General features: G+C 51.4%; 1 protein-coding gene across 7 annotated transcripts in view; it reads left to right on the top strand.

The window, feature by feature from the left end:
• Positions 1 to 14,257, top strand: part of HPCAL1 (hippocalcin like 1) — a 121,371-nt gene that overhangs the window by 80,419 nt on the left and 26,695 nt on the right. For 6 of the 7 annotated variants that reach the window (XM_044771943.2, XM_070512621.1, XM_070512623.1 and 3 more), the window contains exon 2: positions 11,608 to 11,694. The exons of the other annotated variant lie outside the window; for it this stretch is intronic. The gene's annotated coding sequence lies outside the window, so the exon portion shown is untranslated. The remainder of the gene's footprint in view (positions 1 to 11,607; positions 11,695 to 14,257) is intronic. 7 annotated transcript variants of the gene reach the window in all.

Genomic DNA, 14,257 nt, shown 5'->3' with positions numbered 1-14,257 from the left:
CAGAACATTTAAGAGAGAGGCCCGTGGCCCAGCTCAGGTGACAAGTGACCAGCAGGTGACAGGTGACACGCAGCCTGAACACCTGGGAGACGCACTTGTATGAGTGTCCGAATCTTTGCGTCTCTGCCCGGCACATGACAGCGCCTCCATCACTCGGGGAGTGTGGCCTGGCTCCACCTGGCTCTGCGATCTTGCCTGAGAGCCTTCTCTCGCCTCCATTTGTGCAACTGCGAAATGAAAAGATTGGACGAGGTGGGGGGTTTTCCTTTTTCTTTGTTTTTCTTCTTTGCAGCTGAAACTTTTCCTTCCAAGTGAAATCACGGTGGCGTCAGTGTATCCAGCAGGCAAGGTGGCCCTGCGGGCGGGGCAAGGCCTGGCTGCGTCGTTGCCCTTGAGCACCCCCTCCGGCCCTGGGCCCCCAGAGATGGTTGGAGGCTTCCGGCCTCGGGTTTCTAGGGTCCCCTTAGCCGCAAAAGGGTGCAGCTCCTTCTCCAGCTGAGATAGACAGCTGACAATGGGCTGAATGTGGACAGAGTGCACCCCAAATAGAAATTGCTGTATCAGGTTTGGATTGCTTGCTCTCCACCTCCCCGGGGACCACCCATGGTTCCCCTGTGGCTGCCTCATTGTTCCGATGTTGGCAAAGGTTCGCTTTTTCTTCCTCTGTCTGGAACAGGAGGTGCCTCAGACACTGCCTGGGAAGAAGGCCAGAGCAGGGTTTTTATGGCCCCCGGTCCAGAGGTCGGTGACCTGGGGGAGCCGTGGTGGGGCGGCAGTGGCCGGGGCTCCAGAGGTTCCAAGGGTCCTGCTAAGGGCAGTGAGCCGCTGATACTCTTTCCTGTCCATGGAGTCAGCACCGCTCCATGTGACCTGCCTCCCTCAAAGCCACAGTCAGACGCCACCTCCCGCCTCTCAGCGTGGCCATCATCCAAAGACAGCCCATAGCCAGTGCGGGCGAAGATGTGGAGGGGAGGGAAGCCTCGTATGCTGCTGGTGGGGCTGTAACTCGGTGCGGCGGTTTCTCAAAAAATTAAAAATAGAACTACCCTATGATCCAGCAGTCCCGCTTCTGGGTGTTTATCCGAAGAAAGCAAACACTGATTTGAAACAATACATTTGCCCCTGTGTTCGTTGCAGTATTATTTTCAATAACCAAGATATGGGAGCAGCCTAAGTGTCCATTGGCAGAAGAATGGATAAAGAAGATGTGGTGTATGCACATGGAATACTACTCAGCCGTAAAAAAGAGTGAAATCCTCCCCTTTGTGACAGCGTGGAGGGACCCAGAGGGTATTATGCTAAGTGAAATAAGAGGGACAGAGACATAGGAATACTGTATGATTTCACTTATATCTGGAACCAAAAAAAAAAACCCCAAAATCAAAACAAATGAACAAACAAGACAAAACAGAAACAGGCTCATAGATACAGAGAACTGGTGGCTGCCAGAGGAGTGGAGGGTGGGGGGAAGGGCAAAATGGGTGAAGGGGGTAAGAGGTCAAACTTCCAGTCATAAAATAAATCAGTCATGGGGTGTAACGTCCAGCGTAGGGAACGTAGTCAACAATATTGTAATAACTTTGGTGACAGATGGTAACTAGTCTTATCAGGGTGATCATTTTGTAATGTAAATAAATGTCGAGTCACTATGTTGTACACCTGAAGATAATACAATATTGTGTGTCAACTAACCCTCTACCTGGAGCCCTCATCATAAGTCTGTCCCTTCCTGCATGTCCCTGACTCAGGACTTTCCTGAGCATTAAAGGTAGAGTCTCCCCCTGTCCCCTTGTCCCCTAGTAATTCTGTCAGGTCACTTCATTTTGTTCTTTTCCTGGCAGTTATCACAATCTATGCTTACTCCCTCCATTTGTTTCTTTTCTTTTTTTTTCTTAAAGATCAAAAGGCCCAGGTGGGAAAGTCAAAAGACCCCTAAATGCTGAGTGGTTTGAAATAGAACAAAGTCTGGAATTCCAGCTGGAGCCCCATTTTCTGAAATGCGTTTCGTGTAATCTTGCTGCATAGTTACTCTGTGAAAATAAGCTTTCACAGCCACACACATGGGCGAGTTAGGCCACTGTTGTTGCTCTCCCTGGGAGCCTTAGCACAGAAATCTTTAGCCATAAGGGTTTAAGTTAGATAAGTCAGTCGTGTGTTAAAGACTCTGAGAAGTCCTGCAGGAAAGAAACCAATTGAACTTTGTGGAAGGAAATAATGTCCACATTTCCGTGACCGTGGAGCATCTCCCACCTTTTAACATTTGTATGGCACAACACCCCAAACTAGTTTTCCTTGGAACACATTTTTGGGAATATGTGTACAAACGGAAGGAGGAAGATGAGGACATTTCAGGTTCCTTTAGCAAAGGAGAAGCCTAGAAAAAGATGAGATTCTACTCATATTTACTTTCTAAAAAATACAAGGTGTCTTCTGTCAGTTGGGATTCTCTGTTGAAAGGGATAGAAAAACTTTCAAAATGGCTTAAAGCCAAAAAGGGAATTTAATATTTCACAATGCTAAAAAATCCAGGGTAGGCTTGGCTCCAGACCCTGCTGAATTCAGGGAGCGGGCAAGGTTTTACTCCATTTACTCCACCTCCAGTGCTCCGCCGTTCTCACAGTCCTCGTCGTCTCTGGAAGCCCATCCCCTCTCCCTTTGGCTGCCCAACAGCTGCAGAATCCCCAGCCGTTCCTGTCTTCAGAGTAGAGTGCAATGGGAGAGAGACCCCGTCTTTGGGGGAACCAGCGATGGAGACCCTTTCAGGTCAAATACATTGAGAACAGAGGCGGCGTGGACCCTTAAAAGGAAACCGAAGATTGTTGCTGTAAGAAGAGGGAGTGGATGCTGGAGGAAGCCACAGTCAAAATGTCAGAACAATAATCCAGTGCATCTCCCTGGTCTATTTTTCTATTGTGCTCACAGGAAAAAAAACAAAACAAAAAACCCCCACAATGCTTAGAACATACTCGAAAGGTGTGTGTGTGCCTTGAGTGACGGGAGAAGGGAAGAAGCTCGGAGCATCGACTGGATCCCTGTCCTGCGCTGGAGCAAACTGGAAAGAGATCCTGGTTGGAAGTGATCATTGGTGGAGCGGAAAGGAGAGCAGAAGCTCTTAGAAGAAAAGGATGTGTGTGACCATTGAAGCGCCCTAGCCTAGAGATGTGACCCGAGCAGTGAGCACCAGCAGGAGCCCCCTGGGACACAGAAAGAAGCAGCTGAAGACAGAAGGAAAAGGGAAGCCCACGATTGGCCCTTATTCAGTCTCATCCCTCTGTTCTCCACCATTTCTCTTCGTCCCAGCGTCTGGTACCTTGCAGTTTTCCATCCTTAGAGCTTAGCCCAGCTCTTCACTGTGCCCGCCTTCTTTCTCTTCCAGGTCTCCCAGAATCTCTGCACAGATGATCACAGAGCCCTGGACCTCTGTGTCCTGGTCCCAGGAGTCTCTCTTTTGTGGTGCCTGGTATGGGGTGGGATGTGAGTTATTGTTGATTGTAAACAGGGCAGGCACTTTCCTGTTTCCATTCTTGCACATGTCTTTGGTGGATATATGTCCATCTTTCTGCTGGGAAGCTATCCAGGGTTGAATTCCTGGTTCCTGGGCCAGGGGGCGTATGTGGGCATCTTTAGTAAATACGCCAGATGGTTTTTCGAAGTGGTCGGAGATAGTCGGTTCCTTTGGTGGCGAGGTCTCAGGTGCACTGGTAACGGGCGTGGACATGGGGCCTAGAGGAGGACGTTGAGTGCGCCGCCTAGAAGTTGGGAATGCGGTCAGCGGTGCCCAGTGCCCAGACTGGCCATGGGCTGGTGCTGGGCGCTGGGCATGGCCACATGGGGCTCAGGGTTTAGTTCATTGTCACATTAGGGGTCCTTTCCAGCCCTGCCCCCTTCTGTGAAGCTTGCAACTTGCCATAGTCTGTTCTGTGGCTGTTCCCAGAGCGGGCCCCAGCCCCAGTGACCCCTGCAGGACACACAGCCTCCTCTAACTCAGTTCTTGACTTGAGCAGTGGAAGAAAATGCCTCTACAAGGGGCAGTCATTGTGCAAAACCGCTGTGTGAAAGTATTCTAGGAGCAGCTGCCCTTATCACCTGGGGGCCATGTGCAGTTAGTCCTGCTAAAACCACTGTCACCTCAGAAATAGTCATAATCCAAAAACCATCCATCTTTGACTCCAGACCGCACTATATTTTTCTCCCTCAGTGACTTTGCTTCCTCATTAAGTTGGATTTCAGGATATATTAAAATAATTTGTCATCTCTCGGGCACACACCCGCCCCTGGTGTGAGCGGGCTGGAGAGGCCGTTGGGTTTCATGCAGATCAGAGTTAGTGCGGGAAGCATGGAGGTGCCGAGCACGGGAAGGGAGATGCTTTTCCAGCTGCCCTTCCCGAGGACTGGCCTGCAAGGACGATGGGCCGTGAGCCCCTCCAGGCCTGGGCCACGAGGGCGACTGACCCCAGAACCGTAACTTCTTACGTGGTGACCACAGTGCCCTGGGGAGGCTGCCTGTGCCGGTTCAGGAACAGCTCAGAGTTCGAGGGAACCTCCTTACGGACTGGACCAGGGATGTGTCTTGAGGAACTGGGCCCCCATCCACCGTGGATTGGATCACCCCTTTAAATGCAGAGAGGTCCCAGGAGCTTGTGTCTGGCAGCCCACCCCCGACATCAGGCACGCACCTGCGTGTACCCCCCTGGGCTGTGGGCCCCTCAAAAGTGAGGCCGGTGACCCGACCCGCTCAGCATGTTGGGCACTCAGCACGCGTGTGGAGCGCATGCTGGGGCGGGCGTGGGGGTGTCCCCAGTGCAGTTTTGCAGCTCAGCCTGCAGCACCTTCCTGGGGCCACGCTCCGGGTTTCAGGCTGCCAGGTCCTCGTGGTCTCGTGACAAGAGCTGAGGCCTGTATGTCCCCTGGCTGCAGGGCTGGGAAGCTCTGCAGTGCCTCCTGCTCCTGTGAGCCTGCTCCTTGCTCTTCTGTCTCCTGAGGTAGAGAAGTGCGTGGGCTGGGCTTAGGTCCTTTCTTTAAAACAGTTTTATTGAGATGTAATTCACTTCCCAGTACAGCCCACCCATTTAAAGTGTACAGTGCTGTGGTTTTTTTGTACATTCAACATGTGTGCGGCCATCACTACAGTCAGTTTTAGAATATTTCCATCACCCCAGAAGGAAACCCATACCCTTGAGCTACCACCTCCTATTCCTCAAGCACCCGGGCCCCCAGCCCTAAGAAACCTCTCATCTACTTTCTGTCTCTGTAGAGTTCCCTTTCTGGACATTTGATATAGTGGAATCACACAGTATTTGCCCTTTCGTGTCTGGATGCTTCACTTAGCATAAGGTTTTCAAGGTACATTTATGTTGTAGCATGTGTCAGCACTTCTCTTCTTCTTTATGGCTGAGTGGTATTCCATTGTATGAAGATAACCACATTTTGTTTATCCATTCATCTGTTGATGAATGTTGAGGTTGTTTCCACCCTTTGATTATTATGAATAATGCTGCTATGAACATTGTGTACAAGTTTTAGTGTGGACATATGTTCTCATTTCTCTCGGGTATATACCTAGGAGTGGAGTTTCTGGGTTATGTGATAACTGTGTGTTTAATCATTCGAGGAGCTGCCAGGTTGTTTTCCAAAGTGGCTGCCCCATTTCCATTCCCAACAGTGGTGTATGAGGGTTCCGATTTCTCCAAATGGTTGTCAGCACTTGTATTCATCTGACTTTTTGATTCTAGAAATGTTAGTGGCTGTGAAGCAGTACCCCACTGTGCTTTTGGTCTGCATTTCTCTAATAACCAGTGATGCTGACCATCACATCTTATTGACCTTTTATGTATCTTCTTTGGAGAAATGTCTGTTCAAGTCTTTGCCTATTTTAATAGTTATTTGTCTTTCCTTTGAATTGTAAGAGTTCTTTATATATTCTAGATACAAGTCTCTTATCAGGTATATAATTTGCAAATATTTTCACTCATTTTGTGGATTGTCTTTTTGTTTTCTTGATTGTGTCCTTTGAAGTGCAAGTTTTAAATTTTGATGAAGTCCAATTTATCTATCTTTTCTCTGGTGGTTTGGGCTTTCGGTGTCATATCTAAGAATCCTTTGCCAAATTCAAGATCATGAAGATTTACCCCTGTGTTTTCTTCCAAAAGTTTTATAATTTTAGCTTTTATTTACATTTAGGTCTCTGATCCATTTTGAGTTAATTTCCATATATGGTGTGAGGTGAGGGTCTAACTTTACTATTTTGCATGTGGTTATCCAGTTGTACCAGGACCATTTGTTGAGAAGATATTCTTTCTCTGTGGGATGGTCTTGGCACTCTTGTTGAATATCAGTTGACCATAGATGTGAGAGTTTATTTCTAGATTCTCAATTCTATTTCATTGATCTATATCTCTGTCCTTGTGCCACTACCACATTGTCCTGATTATTATTATTGCTTTGTAGTAAGTTTTGAAATTGAGAGGTGTGAGTCCTACTTTTTCTTCTTTTTCAGGATTTTTTGGACTATTTTGGGTCCTTTGCAATTCCTTATGAAGTTTAGAATCAGCTTGTCAATTTCTACAGAGGAGTGAGCTGGGATTCTGACAGGGAATGCGTTGGATCTGTGGATTCGTTTGGGGAATATCGCCGTCTTAACAATGTTAAGTCTTCTGATCCATGGACATGGGATATTTTCCCAGTTATTTAAATATTCTTTAATTTTTTTCAACAAAGTTTTGTAGTTTTCCGAGTGTAAGTTTTGCCTTTCTTTTGTTAAATTTATTCCTAAGTATTTTTTCTTTTTGATGCTATCTAATGGAATTGTTTTCTTAATTTCAACTTTCAAATTATTCATTGCAATTGTATAGAAATACAATTGATTTTTGTATATTGATCTTGTATCCAGCAACCTTGCTGGACTTGTTTATTAGTTCTCTTAGTTTTTCTAATGGATTCCTTGATTTTTCTATGTATTAGATCATGTCATCTGCAAATACAGATAGTTTTGCTTCTTCTTTCCCAATCTAGATGCCTTGAATTTATTTTTCTTGCTTAATTGCCCTGGTTAGAACCTGCAGTGTAATGTTGAATAAAAGGGGTGAAAGCAGGCATGCTTGTGTCGTTGTTGATCTTAAAGAGAAAGCCTCCAGGCTTTCACCATTGAGTATGATGCTAGCTGTGTTTTTCACAGATACCCAATGTCAGATTGAAGAAACTCCCTTCTATTCCTAGTTGAGTGCTTTTATCAGGAACGGGTGTTGGATTTTGTCAAATGCTTTTTCTGCATCTATTGCGATGAGCGTGTGATTTTTGCTTTGTATTTTATTGATAGGATGTATACATTAATTGATTTTCAGGTGGGAAACCAACCTTGCATTCCTGAGATAAATCCCACTTGGTCATAATATATAATTATTCTTTCTATTCTTTATGTTGCTGGGTTTGGTTTGCTAGTATTTTGTTGAGTTTTTTTTTTTTTTTCATTCATGTCCATTAGGGACATTGGTCTGTAGCTTTCTTCTCTTGTGAAGACTTTGTCTGGTTTTGGTATCAGGGTAGTACTGGCCTCATAGAATGAGTTGAGAACGGTTCCCTCCTGTTCTAGTTTTTGGAAGAGTTTGTGAAGAATTGGTATACATTCTTTAAATGTTGGTAGACTTAGGTGAAGCCGTCTGGGCCTGGGCTTTTCTTAGTGAGTAATTTCTTGATTGCTCATTCAGTCTCTGGCTTTGTCATAGGCATTTCAGTTTGCCTCTTTCTTTCAGGGTGTCTGCTTCTTCTTGAGTCAGTTTCAGTAGTTTGCGTCTTTCTAGTTGGCTTAGACTCTTACAAGCATGTTTTTAAGGCCTCTCTGCTCTTTCAGTCACTGTTGACATCTATTGAGTTCTTCCTATGTACCAGGCATTTTTTTGTGTGCATTAGCTCAATCTTTACAAGAACTTGATGAACTAGGTAGGATTGTGATCATCTCCATTTTACATACTGGGAAACTGAGGCAGAGAGAAGTTAAATCATGGGTCACACAGCTGGGAAATAATAGAGCTGGGATTTGAGCCCGGGCTGACTGGTCACACAGCCCTCCATGCTGTCCTCTCCTTGCTATCCTGAGGCCCTCCTCTGTGCTAGGAGCTGGGAGTACGGGAATAGGTCAGACCTGTCACTGTCTAAGCCACTCCCCGGAGACCCCAAACCTGAGAGAGGGAGGTGGTTTGGGCCTGACCTGAACAAAAGACTCGGGAGGTCTGGGTGTCAGGAAGGGCCCCACGGAGAAGGTGAAGTGGGCCTGGAAGGAGGGTCCAGTGCAGGGGTGCATGTGGGTGTGCCGCTCCCGGGGGCCTTTGTCGGCTGCATCTCCTCTCCCAAGTGCTCAGTGGAAGGATGTCACAGAGGACCTTCCCCTAGGATGCCGATGCCCACCTGGCAGGAGCAGTTTGGATGGCAGAACTGTGCCCAGTAGGTCTGCTTGAACCAGCTAGGCCTCTGCAGTTTGCTCTCCTGGAGAGGAAGGGGCACGACCATTTGTAAGACAATTGCTAGGCAGGAGTCAGGAGCAACCAGACATAACTCAACATAATTATTTCTGCATAATGGCTTCTGCTACTTGATTCCACCTCGAGCAATGACTTAATCTTTATCTGTCACGGGAAAGCTGGTGGCCAGGGAGTCCCTGTGGCTTAGCGATAGAGCCGGGAGGAAATCTGTAATTCGAGTTAATGGAGTGTTCCCAAGCAGCCGGCTCCATCCCCTTCTAGGCCTCTGGCATGATGCATCCTTCTTCTGCTAGGAAGCCTGGTATGGGAGCTGGCCCAGCCTACACGGGGATGCGGCCCACCCGCTTTGTCACAGATGGGGAAACTGATGATGGCGCAGATCACAGTCTGTCTCTAAGCCACGGGGCCGCTCAGCGGCAGAGGCGCATCCAGGACCAGAGCTTCTCCTCCTCTGCTCTCCCCACCAGCCGGCACTTTCCCGTAAGAGCTGGTGTGTGTTCATGGTGAGGCGGGAAGGGCTACGATAGAAGGTGTCCCTGTGCACTAGACATGCTTTCACCTGTCACTGAGCTGGTCACTGAGCATGCAAGGCTGCCCCCAAGAGGCTGGAAATGGTGGGGCCTTTGTAGCTGGACAGCCGACTGACTTGCAACCAGGGGGCCTGGTGGCATTAATCCTGCATTGTAGTAGAAAAATGTGTCCTGGTGGGCAGGGTCCCACCAAGAGGGCCACAGGTTGGGGGCGCACCTGCTCTCCAGTCCAAGGAAAGCAGATCCCCCCGCCCTGACCTGAGGGGGCGCTTGCTCTTTGCGTTCCCACGGCCTCCCATAAGCCCCGTAATTACCCAGGGCGTCTGGAGAGAGCACAGCACAGGCTTAGGGATTTGCGTTTTGGCCGTCCCACTTAGCTGCGTGTGACCTTGGCAAGTGTCCCTGAGTCTGTTTGCTCCTCTGTAAACTGGGGATTAGAGTGGGCTTTCCCTGCCAGGGCCATGTGGAGGGTGGGATGATAAAATGACGACTGACTCAAGGCTTCTAGCCCATTCTGCGGCTGGCTCTGTTACTAGTTTTCACAAAGGTGACCTTGGGGAGGGCCTTCGACCTTCTGGGCCTTGACTTTGCTACATGTCAAAGCAGGGCTCACAGAGCTGTGAGATCACCTGGCTGAGATGGCTGCCCTGAAAGCACCTTTGGAAAGTAAGGGGTGAGGCGTGCACAGAGGGGTTAGGCAGTGAAACCCTCTGTGTGACCCTGCGATGGTGGACACCCGTCGTCAGACATTCGTCCAAACCCACAGAACATGCAGCACCAGAGTGAACCCTAAGCGAGCTGTGGATTTGGGGTGATGATTTGTATCAGTGTAGGCTTCGACTGTGACCAATGTCCCCGTCTGTGGCGCGGGACATCGATAGCAGGAAGGCTGTGCACGTGGGGGGCAGGGGGCTCGTGGGAACCCCCTGTACTTTCTTCTCAATTTTGCCATGAACATAAAATTGCTCTAACAAATAAAGTCTATTTAAAAAGTATATCTGTATAGTGCTGTCTAAAAGCGCAGGGACGTTTGAGTGAGTTTCTGGTAGGAGGGGGCGTGGCTTTTCTACTCAGGTCTTCAATCCCAGCAGTGAGTTTAAATGATATAATTGACAGGTGAAGTTCTGTCCTAGTGAAACAGGGGAGCACTTTAACCCTGAGCAGAGTGCGCCCTGCTTCCAGGAATGTCCACGTGATGCTTTTTGGGGCATTCATTTGTCAAACATCGATTATTTATTGAGCACCTGCTGCATACAGGCTCTGGGCCAGGACCAGCTGCACAGAGGTGAAGACCCCTCCCCCTGTCGTGGAGCTCGCAGTCAATTGCAGGGAGATGCAGCCCCTCATTCTGCAGGAGCGAGGGGAGCCCCATTGCACCCGAACCCTGCGGGGCTGGGTTTTCCAGGGTGGGCAGACTACTTGGTTCCTGTCCTCAGGACCACTCCAGCGAGTGCATATAAACCAAGATTGTTGTGCGGGGGCAGAGAACCGTGTATTACGAGGAAGAAACTGGGAAATGTGTCTAGATTAGGAAGAAAAGCGAGCTCTCAGGTGAAGACACTGCATTTAAGAGAAGAGAGGTCAAGAAGGAGCCAGCCAGCTGGGGAAGGCAGGATAACCCAGGGCGTAAGAGCCTGGGACTGTCTGGGTTCCATCCTGGCTCTGCCACTTAGAAGATATGTGACCTTGAGCAAGTACTTAGCTTCTCTACGCATCTGTTTCCCTGTCTGTAAAATGGGGTTAATAATTATGCCTACCTCTTAGGGCTGTCGGGAGGCTTAAATTGGATAATGCAAGTAAATGCATAGGAAGCTTTTAGCAGGGCACCCAGCCAAGCAGGGACGGTAGCCATGAGAATATTGTAGTTACATCTCAGGTACAGGGTGCTGCCAGTCCACAGAAGGAGGTCAAGGAGGAGCTTGGCCCGTCCGTTAGCCATGCACATGGTGCGTCTGGAATGTTTGTGCCAGAAGCCGGTAGTGATGGTTGAAGGTGGGGAGTGATCGGGGCCCACGGTGTATGAGTTTCTCTTCTCATAGTGACTGTGTGACTCTGAGTGGTTGGCTGGAGGTCGGTGATGCCTTCTGACCACCCGCTGCATGCAGGGCCCAGAGCTTGGCTGTGGGAGCTCCTGTGAGGCCACTCTGTGCCAGGTCTTGGTGCACACAACCCACTGGGCCCCACAATTACCCCGAGGATCAGAGCGTCAGGTATGGCCACAGGCCATGTAGTGATGGGCTGCACTGACTCAGTGATGCTGCCAGCTCTTGAACCTGGGTTTGCAGACCACAGAGGCCATAGGCCATGCCCAGCTTTGTGATAGCCGGTGACCATCACCCAAGGGGTGGCCAGCATCTCACCGGAGGTTCTCCGATCAGGGTGTGTGGGCTTCCTTCCCTCCTGGTGCAGGAGGTACACATGCCCATGACCCTGCCCTACGCTGCTAGACGGGGACCAGGAGCCAGGGTTTTTCTGTACTTGGTGTGGGGCTTGAAAAGGCTGTGGATACCCCCCACAGGCACGCAGAAGCAACTGGAGAGAAAGGCAGCGGGTTCTGGGCCGGGGTGTGCACACCCGTGTGACCTGGCCACCCTCTCTTCCAGGGCATGGTCTAGCAGACCGCACAAGGACACGGAACCGGCCCCAGAGGTTCTGATCCCTGCTCTGTCTCCACCTCCGCTTGGCCTTGGGTAAGTCACTCTGGGAGGCCGGATGGACTAGGGGGTGGGGGGCCTCTGTCCCTCCTTGGGGTCCTGCCCGCGTGCCGGTGTGCCGGGGCTTGACCCAGCTCGGTGGAAAGAGCAGGGGGGACCGCCTGCCCAGCACCCCCGTGAGGCAGGTCAGGAGACTGAAGCTCGCGGAGAAAGAGCCCACCCAGGCCCCACAGTCATCTCGGTTCTTGTCTGAAATCGGCCGGTTGTTCTGGGTAAATCCTTCGGCCTTGGGCGCTTTGGTGTGGGGATGTGTCCACTGGGGCGACTTAGGGCCTCAGAGTGTGAAGAGTGACTTTGAAGAGGATGCGCGGTGGGAGGGCAGAGGGCATTTCTGTCTTCGTGTTTCTCTTCCATTCCCCTCACAGTCCCATGCACCTGAAAGCCCCTGTCTGTCCAGGCCCCCAGTGCTCCCAAGCCCTCATCCCCATGCCCTGGGCTCCTCCCACAGGACGCCTAGGGCCGCCCTCCTGGGTAGATGGCCTCTCCGTCATCCGCAGAAGCTGGGTCTGCAAGGGCGCAGAGCCCTGCTGCAGCCTGCCCCCCGTGACCCCAGACTGCAGGGTGGACGTGGTGGGCCTCTGCCTCAAGGGCCCCTGATCACTGAGGCGCTTGCCTCAGAGCTGTCCCCCACCTGCCACCCGCATCTCTGTCGTCCTCCCCTCTGCCCCCTCCACCCAGACCCACCCACCCCCCTAGAGGTGACGGGGTCCCAGGACTGAGCCTCCCCCACCCCCCTTCTCAGCCTGACCCCCTCTCCCATGGCCACACCAGGGACCTCAGCCACACTGTCCACTCTGGGAGCTGGGGTTCAAATGCCCCCTTCTCTTGTGCACCCACCCCGCTTCCAGTCTCGGCCACTCATGCACTTCTCCCTCACATTGCTGCCCTTCCCACCTCCCCAAAAGACTGCCCACGCGAGCCTCTTTCTCGCCCACAGCACCATCTCCCTCCTGCCCTCTACCTGGCCAGGCCCTAACCAGGCCTGGTCCCCCTACCTGGAGCCCTGCTGCCCACTGCCCTTCTCACACGGGGGAAAGTCCAGAGTAATTACAGGGCTTCCTGGCCCTTGGTCTGTTGAATCTGCCAGCCTCCTAGTCCATCTCAACCACTGACTGCTGTGGGTTCGAGGGAGCCTCTCGTGAAAGCGACGTGCATAGACGTCTGAATGTGCCCCCGGGCCTTTGCTCAGCTGCTGCACTCTGCCTGGACCCCTTTTCCCCCTCACTAGCCTGGACCACTCCTGTCTGTCTCATACGACTGAACTTGGGGGTTTCATCCCTTCTCGAAGCCTGCCCGGCCCAGGGCTGAACTGACTGCTGCCCTCTGTCCTCCAGGGGGCTCTGGGCTCCTCTGGGACCCTTACCGTCCTGCTGGCTGCACTGAGCCTGCTGGCTTTGCGATAGGGTCTGTCCCTCTCCTTGAGCTGAGTGTTCAGTTCTGTTCCCAAGTAGGGCAGCAGGTGACGGGGGAGAAAGGCCTCTGACTCTGGATTCGTGCACTCCAGATCCTGCCGGGCTGCTTGGCGCCTCCCCGAGTTCCCATCTGTAGGAGGGTTAGTCACCCTCCCTCTCTGGGGTCTTGCAAGATTAAAGCTAAGAATAAAGTGTCCAGGGTGGTGCCTGGGGCTGGAGAAGCCTCAGTGGCCCCCAACCTCCTCTCCTCCTCCCAGCCCAGTAACTATCAGAGTGTTGTTATTAGCCATCAGCCTGCCCTCCTGGTACTGTGAGCGTCAGTTGAGGCCAAGGACGTGGGTCCATTGCTGAAGGTGGGAGGAGGCAGCTATGGGGGAGGAGCCATACCCAGCCCAGGAGAGCCTGCCTTAGAGCCCCCACAGAAAGTTTGGAATTCTAGACCCTCAAGGCAGAGGACAGCTCTTTGTAAATCTCATCTCCTAGCAAGGAGTCGCCTTTGAGCTCAGCCATGCGGCTAAGATCTAGACCAAAACCTGTTTAAGCCTTACCTCCTTAATTTCAGAGGTTGCTGGGGGCCCAGCATGACAGCCAGTGTGTCTGGGGGGAGACAAGGGACTCAAGACAGATGCCAAGTTGCCGATACCATTTGAGGCTCCTCAACAGATCCAACAGCCTCCCAGCAGACCCGGAGCGTGGTTGCTCTCATGCCAGCACAGATGCCGTGGCACGACTTCCGGGGCCGAGCCCGGCTCTCCAGCTCGCATCCCTGGGCGGGGTTCCCACCTCCCTAGCTTGGACGTCAGGGCTGCGCCGCCTGCCTTGGTCCTCCTGAGGGAGGGGAGTTTCTCCCACTGCCTGGTGCTTCTCCCTCTCCTGCTCATCCTTGTGAAAGCACTCGCTGGATTGGGAGGAGGGACCCAGGCGGGGGCCTCTGCCTCAGAGCACAGGTTGGCGAATGGGTCTCTGGGCTTTTCTCCCCAAAGGAAACAGACATAACTACGTGTGGAAGGCGCTGCTTTCACTAATTCTGTCTCCTTCCACCAGCCCTCCTGAGCTGGGAATCGGGACGGAGAAAATCTGGTTCTGCGTTCGTTCCCTGGGCATTGCCTGCAGACAGCTGTTCCAGC

This window comes from Equus asinus, chromosome 6 (assembly GCF_041296235.1).
Source record: "Equus asinus isolate D_3611 breed Donkey chromosome 6, EquAss-T2T_v2, whole genome shotgun sequence".
NCBI lineage: Eukaryota > Metazoa > Chordata > Mammalia > Perissodactyla > Equidae > Equus > Equus asinus.
The sequence above is the reverse complement of the archived record's forward strand: the minus strand, read 5'-3'. Positions and strand labels throughout refer to the sequence as shown.